Source organism: Hyperolius riggenbachi, chromosome 1 (genome assembly GCF_040937935.1).
Source record: "Hyperolius riggenbachi isolate aHypRig1 chromosome 1, aHypRig1.pri, whole genome shotgun sequence".
NCBI lineage: Eukaryota > Metazoa > Chordata > Amphibia > Anura > Hyperoliidae > Hyperolius > Hyperolius riggenbachi.
In genome coordinates, this window is record NC_090646.1 from 577,607,315 (window position 1) to 577,623,542 (window position 16,228).

General features: G+C 43.9%; 1 long non-coding RNA gene across 3 annotated transcripts in view; it reads right to left on the reverse strand.

Annotated features, from left to right (window-relative positions):
* Nucleotides 1–506: 506 nt before the first annotated feature.
* The window catches only part of LOC137557829 (uncharacterized), an 85,590-nt gene continuing 69,868 nt past the window's right edge, over nucleotides 507–16,228 (reverse strand). For all 3 annotated transcript variants that reach the window (XR_011029628.1, XR_011029631.1, XR_011029629.1), the window contains one exon: nucleotides 507–822. This is a non-coding gene — a long non-coding RNA (uncharacterized lncRNA). The remainder of the gene's footprint in view (nucleotides 823–16,228) is intronic.

The following is a 16,228-nucleotide window of genomic DNA, read 5'->3' on the forward strand; positions in this document are numbered from 1 at the left end:
GTGTGTCCTTTAACCATTTCCCTACTGAGGGTGTTTTCCCCTTCTGGACCAGAACAATTTTCAACTGTCAACGGTCTTCCCATTAATTTACCAATAACTTCATAGCTACTTATCACAATGAAATTATTTATAGCTGTTTTTATTTTATTTTTATTTATTTTTTTTGGGGGGGGGGGGAGGGGGCACCAATTAGGCTTTCTTTGGGTGGTAAATTTTGCTAAGAATGACTTTATTCTAAATGCATTTTAACTGGAATAATAATAAAAAAAAGTGGAAAAATCATTATTTCTCAATGATTTGGTAATGAACGTTTTTCAAACTGTTTGACATTTTCAGCAATACAATTTTGTGTGTATATTTTAATTTCTGATTTCTTTTGCTTGTTCAGCTTTTGTGCAATAATAATCAGTGGTTGCATTTACAAGCAGATGACACCCAGTCTCAGACACCTCCCTGTGTATTGGCACCTTATAACACTAATCATTTTCTGTGCAGCTTACAGTTTTGCCATCTAGGTCAAGCACCCAAGGTGAGTCACTTTTAGATGCAAATGAGGACAGAAATATTTCACATACTGAGAGAACACACTGCAGAGATTCTCTGCCTGCAACAGAGCTTTATTTCACCATGAAAAATAGATTGCTGTACTGCACAGAGAAGGGATCCACCATGTCCTTAACATAATAGGTGGTATAGGGTGCAGTCACTAGCAGCTGATGTGTGTGTTCCCAGAAGAGGTGTCACTGAGAGCAGCAGAACAGCTGTGCCAACGATGGTCTGCAGGTGACGTGGACACATCTTGATGCGCAGAGTCTAAGGGATCTAGTTATAAAAAAAAAAGTGTCAAACAAAAAAAAAATTGTTAGATTTTGCTGTCCACGTTCTCAAATCCAATCTCCACATATTGTAATTACCTTAAAGCAGACCTCCAGTTTAGTGGCAGGGAAACAATATATGCTGTAATGCATTGGCATAGTCACTATGTCATATGTTACTCATACACTATGTCATATGTTACTCACCTGCTCACCCACTTCCATATAAGAAGAAGCTTGCCTCCCTCCCTCCCCCCCCCCATTCCAGAACAATGCCATGACATTTTTCTGAAGGCTCGGTTACCTCTTCCATAGCCCAGCCCAGTAGCCAGCCCTCAGCACTGTGACCGTGGCGTAATCACATCAGACACCTTCAGAAAATCACCATGTGCTTATTCCAGAATGGGGGCGGGACAAGCAGGTGAGCAAATTAAATTGCGGCTATCCCAATGCAGTATAGCATATAGAGATATTGACCCTGCCACTAACGTTAATTCACAATGAAAGTCCTCTTCAACCATTTCTGCTTTCTGCGTGAAGCTCACGTCCGGGCGGCTACTCCGCTGCGCTCCCGCGCTTCGGTAGCCCTGGGATCAGTAAACGGGAACATGGTTCCCGATCACCGATCCCTGTCCCCCGCAGAAAAACTGAAGCGCTCTCACAAGAGGCTTCAATTCTTCTGCCCGGAAAAATTTCACATCCCCCTTGTACTTCCGCTTAGCGAGAAGTACAAGGAGGGAAAGCAAAAATAAAGGTGGCCATCTTGTGGCCAAATAGTAAAACTACATCTACATATTTTTTACATTACAATTTACACATACAACAACATTAAAAATTAACTGTTTATGTCCCACACCAAAATATTACCCAAATAAAAATTTTTATGGAAAAAAAAAATTACAATGTAAAAAAAAAAAAAGACATAAATAGTTACCTAAGGGTCTGAACTTTTTAAATATGCAGTTGAAGGGGGTATACTACAAACATTTTTTTAATTATAAGCTTGTAAATAGTGATGGACGCAAAACGGAAACAATGCACCTTTATTTCCAAATAAAATATTGGCGCTATACATTGTGTTAGGGACAAAATTTAAATGGTATAATAACCGAGACAAACGGGCAAATAAAATACATAGGTTTTAATTATGGTAGCGTGGATTCTTTTAAAGCTATAATGGCCAAAAACTGAGAAATAATGATTTTTTTCCATTTTTCTTCTTATTAATCCTGTTAAAATGCATTTATAAATAAATAATTCTTAGCAAAATGTTCCACCCAAAGAAAGCCTAATTAGTGGCGAAAAAAAACAAGATATAGATCAATAAATTGTGATAAGTAGTGATAAAGTTATTAGCGAATGAATGGGAGGTGAAAATTGCTCTGATGCATAAGGTGAAAAATCCCCGTGGGCTGAAATGGTTAAAGTGAAACTGAAATGAAAATAAACGTATGAAATAATTAATTGTATGTGTAGTACTGATGTTAAATATGAGAAAAGTAGCATAGAAATGAGTCTTATGTTTTTATTATCAATGTAATAGGTTTAAAATTGCATCACTGTCACATTTGCTGTTTAGAATCTACACTCTGCTTTGTTTAGCTGAAAAAGAAACCAAAGTAACTACCCTTTGAACTTTCCTACACTAAAACCCTATCAGAATTCCTCTCCCTGATAGATAACAGGCTATTTATTTTTCAGAAAATCTGACTAAATTCAACAAGCTGTTCGACAAGCTGTTTTGCATAGATAACAGAGAAAGTTTTTGGTTTTTTTAACTCCTGCTGTAATGAAAAACAGATCAGGACTTTTTCTTATTAGGACAAGTACTATGTCTACATGTGTTTATCTCATCCTGTTTCATGTAATTTCAGGTATGCTTTAAATTGATGATCTGCAGCTTCATTTACTTGAATGAAGTAATGGATCTTCGGTCTTCTTGGAAGAAGGGGCAGGAATACATCATGGTCTGTTGATTTGCAGTACTAATGGGAAATAGAACCATAGTAACATAGAATGTAATATTTTTATTTTTGGTTTAAGATTATTATTATTTTTATTTTTGATTTATATAGCGCCAGCATCTTCCGTGGCGCTGTACAATAACATACAAGGTATAACAATACAGAGTATACAATACAACACTTGATACAAGACAAGGGGGTATAACAGCTAATACAGTGAACAAATTAACTACATGTTTTTACAAGAGGTGGGGGGTATGTACACCCATTACACAGCATTGTGAGACAGTCTAAACATTTAAGGTATAGGACAGTAGGTAAAGGGTCGCTGTGTGTGGAGTGGTAGAAATGGTGGTTAGTGGGCAGGGTCCTAGATAGGAGAGTATGCTTGCCTGAAGAGGTGAGTTTTAAGATTGCACCTAAAAATAGTAAGTGTGGGTGAATGGCGGATGCGTTGAGGGAGAGTGTTACGGAGGAGGGGAGAGGATTGAGAGAAATCTTGCAAGCGGGAGTGGGAAGAGGTGATCAGGGAAGAAGACAGAAGGATATCCTTAGCAGAGCGGAGATTGCATGTAGGATGGTATCTGGAAATAAGTTTATTTAGATAGGAAGGAGCTACCGTATGTTGTTGAGCTTTGTAGGCGAGAGTAAAAATTTTAAATTGTATTCTTTGTGTAACTGGCATCCAGTGGAGGGACTGACAGAAAGGGATTGGGCTGGAGAAGCGGGAGGAGGGGTGGATGAGTCGTGCAGCAGAGTTCATGATAGACTCTAGCGGGGCTAAACAGTTGGCAGGGAGGACTCAGAGCAAAGAGTTGCAATAGTCTAGTCTGGAAATAATCAGGGCGTGCACCAGAAGTTTGGTAGTGTCCTGTGTGTTTGAAGGAGAAACTCGAGTACAAAATTACACCTAGACAGCGTGCCTGGGGGACAGATGTAATGGAGGTGCCATCAACAGAAATAGTGATGTCTGGCAGGGGCATTGAGTTGTGGGGTGGGAAGACTACTATTTCAGTCTTGTCCATATTTAGTTTCAGGAAACAGGAGGACATGAAAGAGGCGATTGCACTGAGACAGTCCGGGACACGAGCTGTTAAGGTGTCCAAGTCCGGTGCTGAAATGTAGATCTGGGTATCCTCAGCATATAGGTGATATTGGAAACCAAAAGAGCTGATGAGTTGACCAAGACCATATGTGTAGATAGAGAAAAGGAGAGGTCCGAGCACTGAGCCTTGGGGAACTCCAACAGTGAAGGGACGTGGAGAGTAGGTGGTGCCGGAGTAGGCAAGTCTGAAAGTCCTATCTGAGAGGTAGGAGGAAAGCCAGGAGAGAGCAAGACCCTGAATGACCATGGATGAGAGGATTTGGAGAAGTAGTGGGTGCCTTTAGATTTAGCAGTCGCCAGGTCGTTTGTTGCTTTAAGTAGGGCAGTTTCGGTTGAGTGGCTGGGGCGGAATCCAGATTGGAGGTCATCAAACAGAGAATTAGCAGTGAGGTGATGGACTAAGTCAGTATAGACGTGGCGCTCAAGTAGTTTTGAAGAGAAGGGGAGGAGAGAAATAGGTCGGTAGTTGGGCAGGGCAGAGGGGTCAAGAGAAGTTTTTTTTTTAGTATATGTAACGATCGGTGTCAGCACACAGAGAGAATCTGATTATTGGTGATCTGCAGTATCACCAAGAATACAGATATATGCCTGATTATTGATGATCTGCAGAATCACCGATAATTTAAGTATAACTAACCTCTGGACACCTATATAGTGTGAGTGTTTGGTGCAACAGTAATTACTTTGAGTAAGACCACCCGAGGAGCAGGTGGTCTTTGGCAGTATGGGCGATACTGCCTTCTGGGAAGTGCGAAGACCCTCCAGCAGCCTGAGATCTCCAAAGGGGTGGAGTCCCAGTCTGAAGGTAGGAAGGACCTGTGAGTGAGTGACACCTGAAAGGTGGAGGTCACTAGCAGGTCTGGAGACTATCTCTTAAAGGAGAGAGATAGCTCTCAAGGTCGGGCAAGCCAGGTCGGCAACACACAGACAGGCAAGGTACAGAGACAGAAGGCTGATTCGGTATCCAAAGGCAGGCAGGGTCGGCAACAGATAATCAGATATGCGTAGGTACCGAATCAGAAAGCAGAGGGATAGTCAGAAGAGCAGTAGGTCATAACAGATATCAAACAATGCCTAGTCTTGGGTGTGAGGTCCGTGGTCTCTACACCCTGGAACTAGTTCGGAGTATAATATGATGGTACACAATATCCCTAGTCTTGGGTGTGAGGTCCGTGGTCTCGACACCCTGGAACTAGTCTGGAGTATAACAGAATGATAACACGAAGTCCCTAATCTTGGGTGTGAGGTCCGTGTTCTCGACACCCTGGAACTAGTCTGAAGTATAACACAATGATAACACGAAGTCCCTAATCTTGGGTGTGAGGTCCGTGGTCTCGACACCCTGGAACTAGTCTGAAGTATAACACAATGATAACACAAAGTCCCTAATCTTGGGTGTGAGGTCCGTGGTCTCGACACCCTGGAACTAGTCTGAAGTATAACAATGATAAACAGAAGTAATCTGGCTCAGTGTGAATTCCCAGGTCCTCCTGGTTCTAACACACTGTAGGATCTGACTAAGGTCTGAGTGCTTCCACGTAAGTGTTCGCAATGGCAGACAACTTGAGACTGACCAGCAGTGACTATATGTATCGCGGAGCTCTCCGGCGCCACCCATCAGCGATCAACCAATAGCCACTTGCTTTGAGGTCATCTGACCAACCTGGTCAGCTGATCCCTCCTTGTTTGTCATAAAGGTTCTGCCTCTCAGCGCGCGCGTGCGTATTCCTCAGCCTGTGTGAACTAACAGGCCCAGCCACACCAGAAGCACGCTGCTGCGTGCAAACCGCCGCGCTGGACGCGGAGATAGCCGCCACACCGCCATTTATTACAGTATAGGCGTAATAAGGGCTTGTTTGAAGGGGGATGGAACAATGCCTCTGGTGAGAGAAAGATTGAAAAGGGAGGTTAAGGCAGGTGAGATGATAGAGGATAAATGAGGTGAGAATGCATGGGGTCAAGAGGGCATGTAGTGGGACATGATTTAGAGATGAGAGAGGAGACAGTGAGTTCGGTTAGTGGTGAGAAGATTGTCAGGGAGGATGTAAGGTTTGGGGTATGAATGGGTTTAAGATCTGAATTTTTTAGGCTAAATTCTAAACAGCAGCCATGATAGTCTGATGTAAAATCAGCTTTGTTCACTTCCTTCTTCTGCTTACTTTTTTCCAGACACAGAGCTAAATTTGACTTTTTGTTTGCAATTCTCATTTGCATAGATAACAGCACTAGTTTTGTACTTGCTTGCTGTACAAGAAAACAGAAAGGGACTCCAGACAAGTTATTTGTAGGACTTGTAGACAAGACAGGACAAACAACATTTATATTGCCATACAATTACAATAAAATGAGTAGTGCGGTTCCACCCCAAACTCTAGACACTATACAATTTCATGAATACACAATCACGGGGCTTTAAATGAACAATTCGTCTTTTATTCTTCTTTCAAAGTTTCTTCTAGATTGCGGACAAGAATGTGAACACAATTTCGGAATTCCAAATCACATAAGACGACTGCCTGACACATGTTTTATTGTCAAAGACCGCTTCCTCAGAGGCATACAGTATACACACTCATCAACATTTATATTGCGCTTTTCTTGTGGCAGACTCAAAGCTCTTGAACTGTGCCCACTAGAACCCGCTCTATAAGCAGTAGCAGTATTACGAAGTTTAGCCCAGGGATTCCTTACTGATTGGGTGCTAGCTTCCTAAACAGGAAGAGCCCACTGAACCCTGGTCTCCTGTGTCAGAGGCCCTAACCGTTACACTTTCCAGCCAGTTAGTATTATCCGTACCTATGTTTATCTCATCATGTCACATGTCTCTTCAGATACCCTACAACCAGAGAAGCAGAGAACACACTTTTCAGAATTGCAGAAGTTTTGCCACATAGCAGAAACGCACACTACCACAGATACAATGTCAGGTCAATGGGCTGCTTGACAATTTGCGATTGTCTGCGTTCCTTTTTTGCGCTTTTCTCTATTTGCGCTATTTGGTACCATTCCTAAGTGGCACATGTATGCTTACTCAAAGGCACATGAACATTGGCAAACGCAGATACACACCTGCAGGCTCAGACTGAGCCACCGAACTGCCGATTTTTCCATCGGTAGGCCCCGGCCGCCCAGCCTCCTGGGGGCCCCAGTGCTGAGGAGGGGGACACAGCGCAGGAAGGGGGGAAATTGGGCACAGAGCGGCGGAGAGCCCCTCCCTCAGCTAGGGCCCCCCCCCCTTCCACGCTCCCCCCTCCAGTATTGCAGCCAGCCAGCGGCAGCAGCAGCGGGGAGTAGCTTACTGGGTCAGATCGATAGCTCTGCGTGCCACTGGTCTGGTCTGGTCTTCTGCACTGCACTGTCCAATCACACTCTCGCAGTACTTCCTGTGAGAGCGTGATTGGACAGTGCAGTGCAGGAGACCAGACCAGTAGAGCTCTCTGATCCCGGTAAGTGATTCCCACTCACTGCCGCTGCTGGCTGCAATTTTGGAGGGGGGGGGGGGGCAGGGAAGGGGGGCCCTAGGTGAGGGGGAGGAGGCTTCCCCCCCCCTCCCCGTTGCTCTGTGCCCAATTTCCCCCCTTCCAAGCTGGGAGGAACTTAGACCTGGCTCTCTGCCTACCTAACTGGGGGGGAGCACGGAAGGGGGGGCTCTAGCTGAGGGAGGGGGGGAGGCCTTCCCCCCCTCCCCGCCGCTCTGTGCCCACTGCCCCCTCTTCCAGCATGAGGTCCCCACTAACTGGGGACCTGCCTTTGTGGGGGTATCTGCCGCCAATCTGATTGCATTTAGTGGGGATATCTGCCGCCATTCTGATTGTATTTTGTGGGGAAATCTGCCACCAATCTAATTGCATTTTGTGGGGAAATTTGCCGCCAATCTAATTGCATTTTGTGGGGATATCTGCCGCCAATCTGATTGTATTTTGTGGGGATATCTGTCACCAATCTAATTGCATTTTGTGGGGATATCTGCCGCCAAGCTGATTGTATTTTGTGGGAAATCTGCCGCCAATCTGATTGCATTTTGTAGGGATATCTGCCGCCAATCTGATTGTATTTTGTTGGGAAATCTGCCGCCAATCTGATTGCATTTTGTGGGGATATCTGCCACCAATCTGATTGCATTTTGTTGGGGATATCTGTCGCCAATCTATTTGCATTTTGTGGGGATATCTGCCGCCAATTTGATTATATTTTGTGGGGAAATCTGCCGCCAATCTGATTGCATTGTGTGGGGAAATCAGCCGCCAATCTGATTGTATTTTGTGGGGGTATCTGCTGCCAATCTGATTGCATTTTGTGGGGAAATCTGCCGCCAATCTGATTGCGTTTTGTGGGGAAATCTGCTGCCATTTGACTACTTGATGAATGTGGCATGTAACTACTTGATTATTTTATCTAAAATGTATCTGGTCGGACCTAATCTCTGTGAATAACACCACTACTTATTTTGTGTTTTTTTTTTTTTTAAAGTCTGCCCATGACTCATCATGACCACGCCCATGTTCCAGTGTGTGGTGACACTCATTTATTTTTGCTGCAGCGCGCTGCATGTGGACATATCCCTATTGGAGACTGTCCTCAGAAGTGCTCACAATCTATTCCCTACCATGATTCATGCAAAATTTGTAGAGTACATGTGTATGTGAGACTAAAATGGGGTGGGGGGGGGAGGAGAGGGGATTGGGGGGGAGGAGGAGGAGAGGGGGCAGGCCCCAGGCTGAAACTTCCTTGGTGGGCCCTTAGTGTCCCAGTCCGACCCTGCACACCTGGACATATGGACAGTCTTCTTAGCAAATGTGATCCCAAGCAAAAGTACACAAGAATGAGTGTGCCCACCTGTTCTTGGTAATAGCTGCAGTCTTCGTGATACTGCCTTACTGTGATAGTTGATAAGAGATGTCATCTAAACAAGGTCTGACAGTAAGCAGTTATTCTGGCTGTTGGAATGCTTTGGAATTTTACAAAATAAAAACAGCCAAGGGCAATAATTGATATCATACAGATGAGGATTGGACAAGCAAGGGCTGGTACACGAAATAAAGGCGCTATGATATTCAGGCGTCCAGGAATAGTCGATAGTAGATCATCAATAACATTTGCTAATACTTTCTTTTAATGGTTATTACAATAGTAAAATATCTGTAAATGTTACCAATATTTTACAACAAATAAACCTAACCCTATTTTCACACAGAACCCTCCCTATACCGATGCCTAACCCTAACCACCCTCCTACCAAAGCCTGACCATAAACTCCCCCCATGCCTAACCATAAAAATCCCCCCAGCCACCTAATCTTAAAAATCCCTCACCCCACGCCTACCCTTAACCACCCCCCACACCTAACTTTAATCACCCTTTGCTGCAATATCGGGGCAACATTTCACAGTATAATTGTATGGGTGCCTATGGCGACGTCTAAACTTTCACGTCTCTTTAAGGTGCCCAATTTTCATGCTTCATGATAGGAGATCTCAGGCAAATAGAGGTCAGGCAATGAGCAGGGTCACAACAAGTAGAATTGAAAAAGTTCAAGTCTTGCTCATCCATGGCTCAAGCAGACATGTACGTGTACCCTAATATATAATTTTCATTTCTGCTAAGAATGACCAATATGAAATGTTTGAATGCTCTTTCACAAAGCAGTCCTGAATAATATCATCATTCATTTTTAGTGAGCATTTTCGTATTTTCTCTGTGGTGAGGCAAATATAGCTTTCATGAGGTAATGGCAGATAAATGATGTCTTTACCTCAGGAACAGCGTGCCCTCAACCTCAGGGACTGTCTGTATTGTACTGCACTGGCTCCATCTGAAATATCACTGACTGAATACTCACCGTTCTCTTGTCCATCCACAGAAACTCACAGAGGTAAACCATTGCCTTACAATCTGTCATATAGCCCCTTCAGAGATATACTCACATCTGCATCTGAGGTTAAGGCTCATTGCCTCATCTAATAGCCCCTTTGTCTCCTCAGTGTCTCCACCCCACTACCTGTTAGATTGTAAGCTCATAAGGACAGGGACTTTCCCCCCTTTCTGCTGTAATTATTCTGTCAGATGAAAATGTACTTGTATTGCTAGATGTTTTTATAGCACACACGAACTTTGTATGGTATGTAGTTTGTACTTGTGTTGCTGGATGTCTGATTGTATTGTACGTGTAACTATAGGGGAGCAGTCCCTGTGACCGTGTGTATGTGTTTATTGTCGGCACCAGGGGGGAGCTTGCCACTGCTGTAGCACCCCAAAAATGTTAATTAGCACCCTGATAGCACTCGTACCGAGGGTACATTGCCGGGATCCACATGCCGCATGTACTGACTTCCTAGTCCCATGCGTTCCATCTCCTAGTAACAGCATCCCCTGGTGACAGTCAATGGGAACAACTTAGTGGGGAAATAGGGGTGGTCACACCTTACATCTGAGGCTTAAATGCTCTGCATTGCTAAAATTATCTGGCTTCCAACCCCTAGCAATGCATCCATTCACACCTAAGGCAGAGCTGTGCAACCCCAAAATAAAGTGAAACTGTAACGATCGGTGTCAGCACACAGAGAGAATCTGATTATTGATGATCTGCAGAATCATCAACAATACAGATGTATACCTGATTATGGATGATCTGCAGAATCACCAATCATACAAGTATGACTAAACTCTGGACACCTAAAAAAGTGTAAGTGTTTGGTGTGACAGTAGGCTATCTCCCGTGAGGCGGGAGATACAGGCAGCTTAACCAAGAACCACCTGAGGTGGCCCTGGCAAGTGCAGGAACTATCCCCTAGAGAGAGGGAATAGAGAGGACCTGGCAACCAGGGCTATCTGGATATTAGATATAGACTGTACTGCAGCCAGGGGACTCCAGAAGTAGAGGCCACTGGCTGCTAACAGGCCGGACTCCCTGAGGAGCAGGAGTCCTAGTTGCAACCGACACTAGGTGGAAATGTGTCACTGCTAGTACAGATAGACTGAGCACTCAAGGAGTGAGTGACAGCCTGGAAGGTCGGGCAGGCCAGGTCGGCAACACACGAGCAGATAAGGTACAGAGACAGAAGGCTGATTCGGTAACTGGGTACAGGCAGGGTCTGGTAACAGGAAGGCAGATATGCAGGGGTACCGAATCAGAAGGCAATAGAGAGGTCGACAGAGCAAATAGTCATAACAGAAATAGAGCAGAGTCCTAGTCTGGGGTGTGAGGTCCGTGGTCTTGACACCCAGGAACTAGTCTAAAGTATAACACAGCAATGACACAGTAATCCTAAGCTTGGGTGTGAGGTCCTTGGTCACAACACCCCGGAACTGGTCTAAAGTATAACACAAGTGTAATCTGGCTAAGTGTGAATTCCCAGGTCCACCTGGTTCTAACACACTGTGGGATCTGACTATGGTCTGAGTGCTCACATGTATGTATTCGCAACGGCAGACAACTTGAGACTGACCAGCGAGATCTATATATAGTGAAGCGCTCCTCAGCGCCACCCAGCTCTCTTCAGCCAATCAAAGCCTGCGCTGGGATCAGCTGATCAACCTGATCAGCTGATCCCTCTCCTCTTGGCATAAAGGTCCTGCCTCCCAGCGCACGCGCGCGTAGCTCTCCATCTGTGTGCACTAGAAGGCTCAGACAAACCAGACGCATGCTGCTGTGCGGAAACCGCCGGTCTGAACGCGGAGACAGCCACCCCGCTGCCAGACCGTGCGGCGGCATCTCCGCAATCCATTACAGAAACCAGCAGTGTACTGACACAGTGACCAATTTACTTGTAACAGAATGGGGCTGTGCTGCACATCATTGTGGACATTGCCACTGCTATAACGTGTCTCCAAAACTCACTACATACACAAAGAGAGGTCATTTTAGAACAAAGAAAATAATACGAGAAAAAGAGAGAACACCAAGAGCCCAATATAGTGTAGTATGTACTGGTAAGGTATAATTGATAGAGTAATAATATTAATTTAATACTCACAAACCAGGGTTACCAAGTAGGCAACCACTGTCAAAGCAGGTGGGGAGATTGTCCTGACCCCACTCAGGATTAAAAAGTCGCTCTCTGTAGTTCAAGAAGGAAGGGTACAACCCTCCACCAAGGGTGGACTTGATGTAGATAATAGGATAACAGAGGCGCCAATAGGATAAAAAACACTAAAAGAACTTAAAAACCCATCTTGGTAATAGAGGAGGCAGTGGTGGACTCACCCCCTCCAAGCAGAACACACGACTGTGGATTTTCAGTCAAAACAATTTTATTGGATACTCCAAATAAAGTGCAACGCGTTTCACGGGATACAAACCCGCTTCATCAGGCAATAACAGATAGGAGTAAACAGCATCTGCCAGTATCATCAACACTGAGCGCCTCTGTCTAGATCCCGTGAAACGCGTTGCACTTTATTTGGAGTATCCAATAAAATTGTTTTGACTGAAAATCCACAGTCGTGTGTTCTGCTTGGAGGGGGTGAGTCCACCACTGCCTCCTCTATTACCAAGATGGGTTTTTAAGTTCTTTTAGTGTTTTTTATCCTATTGGCGCCTCTGTTAAAGAAAATAATACACTGAATCCAGACATTGAGCTGTTATATGATGACCACACCTATTATGGTTTCATAGGGTTGCTTTATTTCACAGGATTTGAACACAGGCCTGGTTCACACTGGACAGACCAAAAACAGATCCATGTTCACCGATCAGTTTTTATTTGGCATTCGTTTTTTGCTCTGTTCCATTAGTGTACAGTCAATGCAACGTGTCAGTCTCTCTAGAATTATCGCAGCCTCCCGAAACTTGCATTCAGTTCCGTGGAACGGGCCAAACGGATCTGTTCTAACAGAGCAATGTGAACAGATCGTATTGATTGATCTCCATAGTGGTAATCCCGAGTTAGGCTCGGTTCAGAAAACTGCAGCTCAGAGCGGTAACCCCGAGTTGGATCCATGGGAGGTGAGCAATGTGCAGGCTGCCACAGATCTAATGTATCTTGTGGTATGATTTTTAGGGTCTAAAAGCTTGTGAAAAAAATTGTGCTGCTTTCAGAACCTAAATTCTTGAAATAATCACAACGCTAGGGAGGTTAACATAGGATCCATTCCCCCCCGCCCCCTTCTTAAATTCCGGTCCGTGTAATCTGTTTTTGTGCCAAAGTCAACTTGGCCTTACTTTTCAGTGAATCTCCTCTACCTTCTTAATCTGATTAGACAATAAGGCTGTGCAGTCTTACTGCAGTCAAACTACTGGACAACCCACCAGCTTCATTCCTCCATAGCATGGCCCTCTACATCCTGATATGTACCTTCATTATGCACACCCTCTCCACATAATGGAATGGGCAAGCTTTACAGTGTCCATTTAAAAGACCTGAGGATAATTATGTTTACATCTTTGACTGTTCTCTATTATGTATATATTATATGGGGGTTGCAGAAGTAAGATCCCCCTTCCAGATACTTCAGCTTTCTATTCACTTTGGAATACTCCCCTTTTGCTATGGGTTTCCTATCCTGTGGCATCCTTTGCTAAATAAAATAAGCTAAGCAAAAGTCAAGCAAAGAGAGAAGACCCACTTGTCATTGGCTTGGCAAAAAAAACTTATAAATGTGTTAATTGGTTAACAGGGTTACAGTGTACTAGAGATGAATAGTGGTCAAAGTTTTATACATACCTGGGGCTTCCTCCAGCCCCATCCGCACGGATCGCTCCCATGCCACTGTCCTCAGTCTTCTCCAGCTCCGGTACTGGGTCCTGTAACTTCAGGATTTGCGGCCAGTTTGACGCATGCGCAGTGCGCTCCCTCCATCTCTCTCAGGCGGAGAATAGTACTGCACCTGGTGGAGAGGGACGGAGAGAGCGCACTGCGCTTGCTCAGACTGGCCTCTACTGGCTGAAGTTACGGGACCCACTACTGGAGCTGGAGAAGGCTGAGGACGGCGGCGTGGGAACGATCCGAACTGATGGGGCTGGAGGAAGCCCCAGGTTTGTATAAAACTTTGACCAATATTCGACTTTGGTTTCCTTTAACTCCATATAAATATAAGAAACCAACTCTTGTAAATTCACTTAATATAAAATATTAATGCTAGGTGGTATAATCCTTTAAAGGCTAGTTCACACTACAAATGCAAAATGTGAATCGCAATTGCAACTGCAATTATGATTTTGCAGCAATTTGCGTTGTGATCAGCATTCAACAGAACCAGAATCACATCGCAATCGCCCCCAAAGTGCTGCATACAGCACATTTGCGATCCCATAGGGATACATTAGCCACATCGCTTTGCTGATCACCCGCGATCAGCAAAGCGCTGAAAAGCGCCCAAGTGTGAAGCAGCCCTTAGTGGATTGCAATCAACACACTAATGTTCAAGTAAACTGTCCTTAGAAGATAGAGGTATATGCCTATCTTCAATTGTATATTATGAACTGTATTACATTCCATTGGGTGTCGGATTAGTTCACTTGGGTAGTATGATTCATGGCTGTATTAGAAGAAAAAAAAAAGTAACATTTTCAAAAGAGCTGTCACTGTTCTCTGTTTATGTGACACTGTAACACACAGTTTAGAAGAAATCACCATGGCAGCCCCTGCCAGCTAAAGATGTCACTGTCAGAATTGTCATGTGGCAGACAAGAATAGTGGCGACATTCCTTCAGATGGAAAGTCAGTGTCTTCTCCTTGCCTACTACAATAAGTTGACTTCTACAAGTTTCCTATTCTTAGAAAAAGAAGATGGACAGGTGAGGTTTGTTTATATCATGCTCCCTATCACAGTTATGCCAGCAACAAGTACGGTAGTTGACTTCATAATGAAATAAATACAGCTGTCAAACTCTTTAACTCTTGGTCACATTAGCCTTTGAACCTCTTCCCAATGTTTATGGTTCCTGCATCCAGCCCTGTTGATGTGTACCTAATGGGACAGGGTGAGTCTCAGACTGCAGTTATGCTGTACCTGGTCTGGGAGTCCACTTCTGAGAGGAAGTGTCATGTGATTGCAAGCTTAGGAACATGCACAGAATGGTAGTCGCTGATAACTACATGAACCATAGGATGAACTTGGTCCCCGAAATACCTAAAAAATCTCGGCTGTTAATTCTTCAATGAAGGGAAATCATTGGCCCGGTGGATTTCCAAGAACTAGCACCCCAGATCATCACAGAACCCCCGCCATGTGTTACCATTGGGAGAAGGCAGTCTGGATGAAATGCTTCTTTCGGCTGTCTCCAAACGTACACTTGGCCGCAGGTCGGAAATAAGGTAAACAATGATTCGTCAGAGAAAATCACATTTTTCTACTGCTCGAGGGACCAATTCTGGTCTTTTCTACACCACTCTAAACGCTTTGAAACATTTGTCTTTGAGTGCAGAGGTTTTCTAATTGTAGTTCTTCCGTGGAATCCAGATTTGTGCAGCTCCCGACGAACAGTTTTTTGTGGAAACTGGGTTCTGTATGTGTTCATTCAGCTCTGCAGTGATTTTAGGAGCCGTGGTCTTGCGAGCTTTTCTAACAATTCAATTCTGACGGTCTCTCTCAGACAACTTCGACTTTTGGCCACAACTGTGCTTTGCTGAAGACGTTTTTCCTTCTGTTTCAAAGGCAGTCATTACTTTTGAGACAATACCTCTTGAAATGCCAAGCGTTGGGGCAGTTTCTGTTACAGTAGCGCCTGCCATACGAGCACCAACAATTTGGCCTCTTTGAAAGTCTGAGAGATCTGCCATTTTTATAAATTATAACCAACTTTGGTTTAAATATCTGTAAAAAAACAATTATTTTAATTAAACATATCAAATAACAAAAATAATAAACAAAAATGAATTAACGTATGTCAAGTTTTGATTGCTTAAAACATGGTCAAAGATTATGATGCCAAAATGTTACAAGTTCAGCTGATTGCCTATAAAGTTTGGCATGCCCTGCATCATCCTTTTTTTTAGGAGGTACCCATCCTTGCCTACTGTTTTCTGGCACAATAGGAAGTGGGAGCACACATGGAAATTAAAGAAAAATAGCTGATTTTAATATCTAGTCTGAATTTGCTCTAAAGCTCATTCACATGCAATGTTCCAGCAAAATATTACTTATTCTCCAATCTGAAATCGATCAGAAGTTGATATCACTTTACAGCTTAGTCCCACTCAATCTTTTTGATGTTTTTATGCTAAAAATAAAGTTGGTAAGAGGCTAAAGACTTTAAGGAGTATTTGGCAAATTTGGGACAGACTTCTTTCAAAGAAAACAATAGCCACCATGTTGGACTTCTTTGCAATGGGAGTGACAGTCCTGGATGAGGATTTTAATTTTTTTACTTAATGCCTAGTGGATACTTCCAGTGGGGGCTTTTG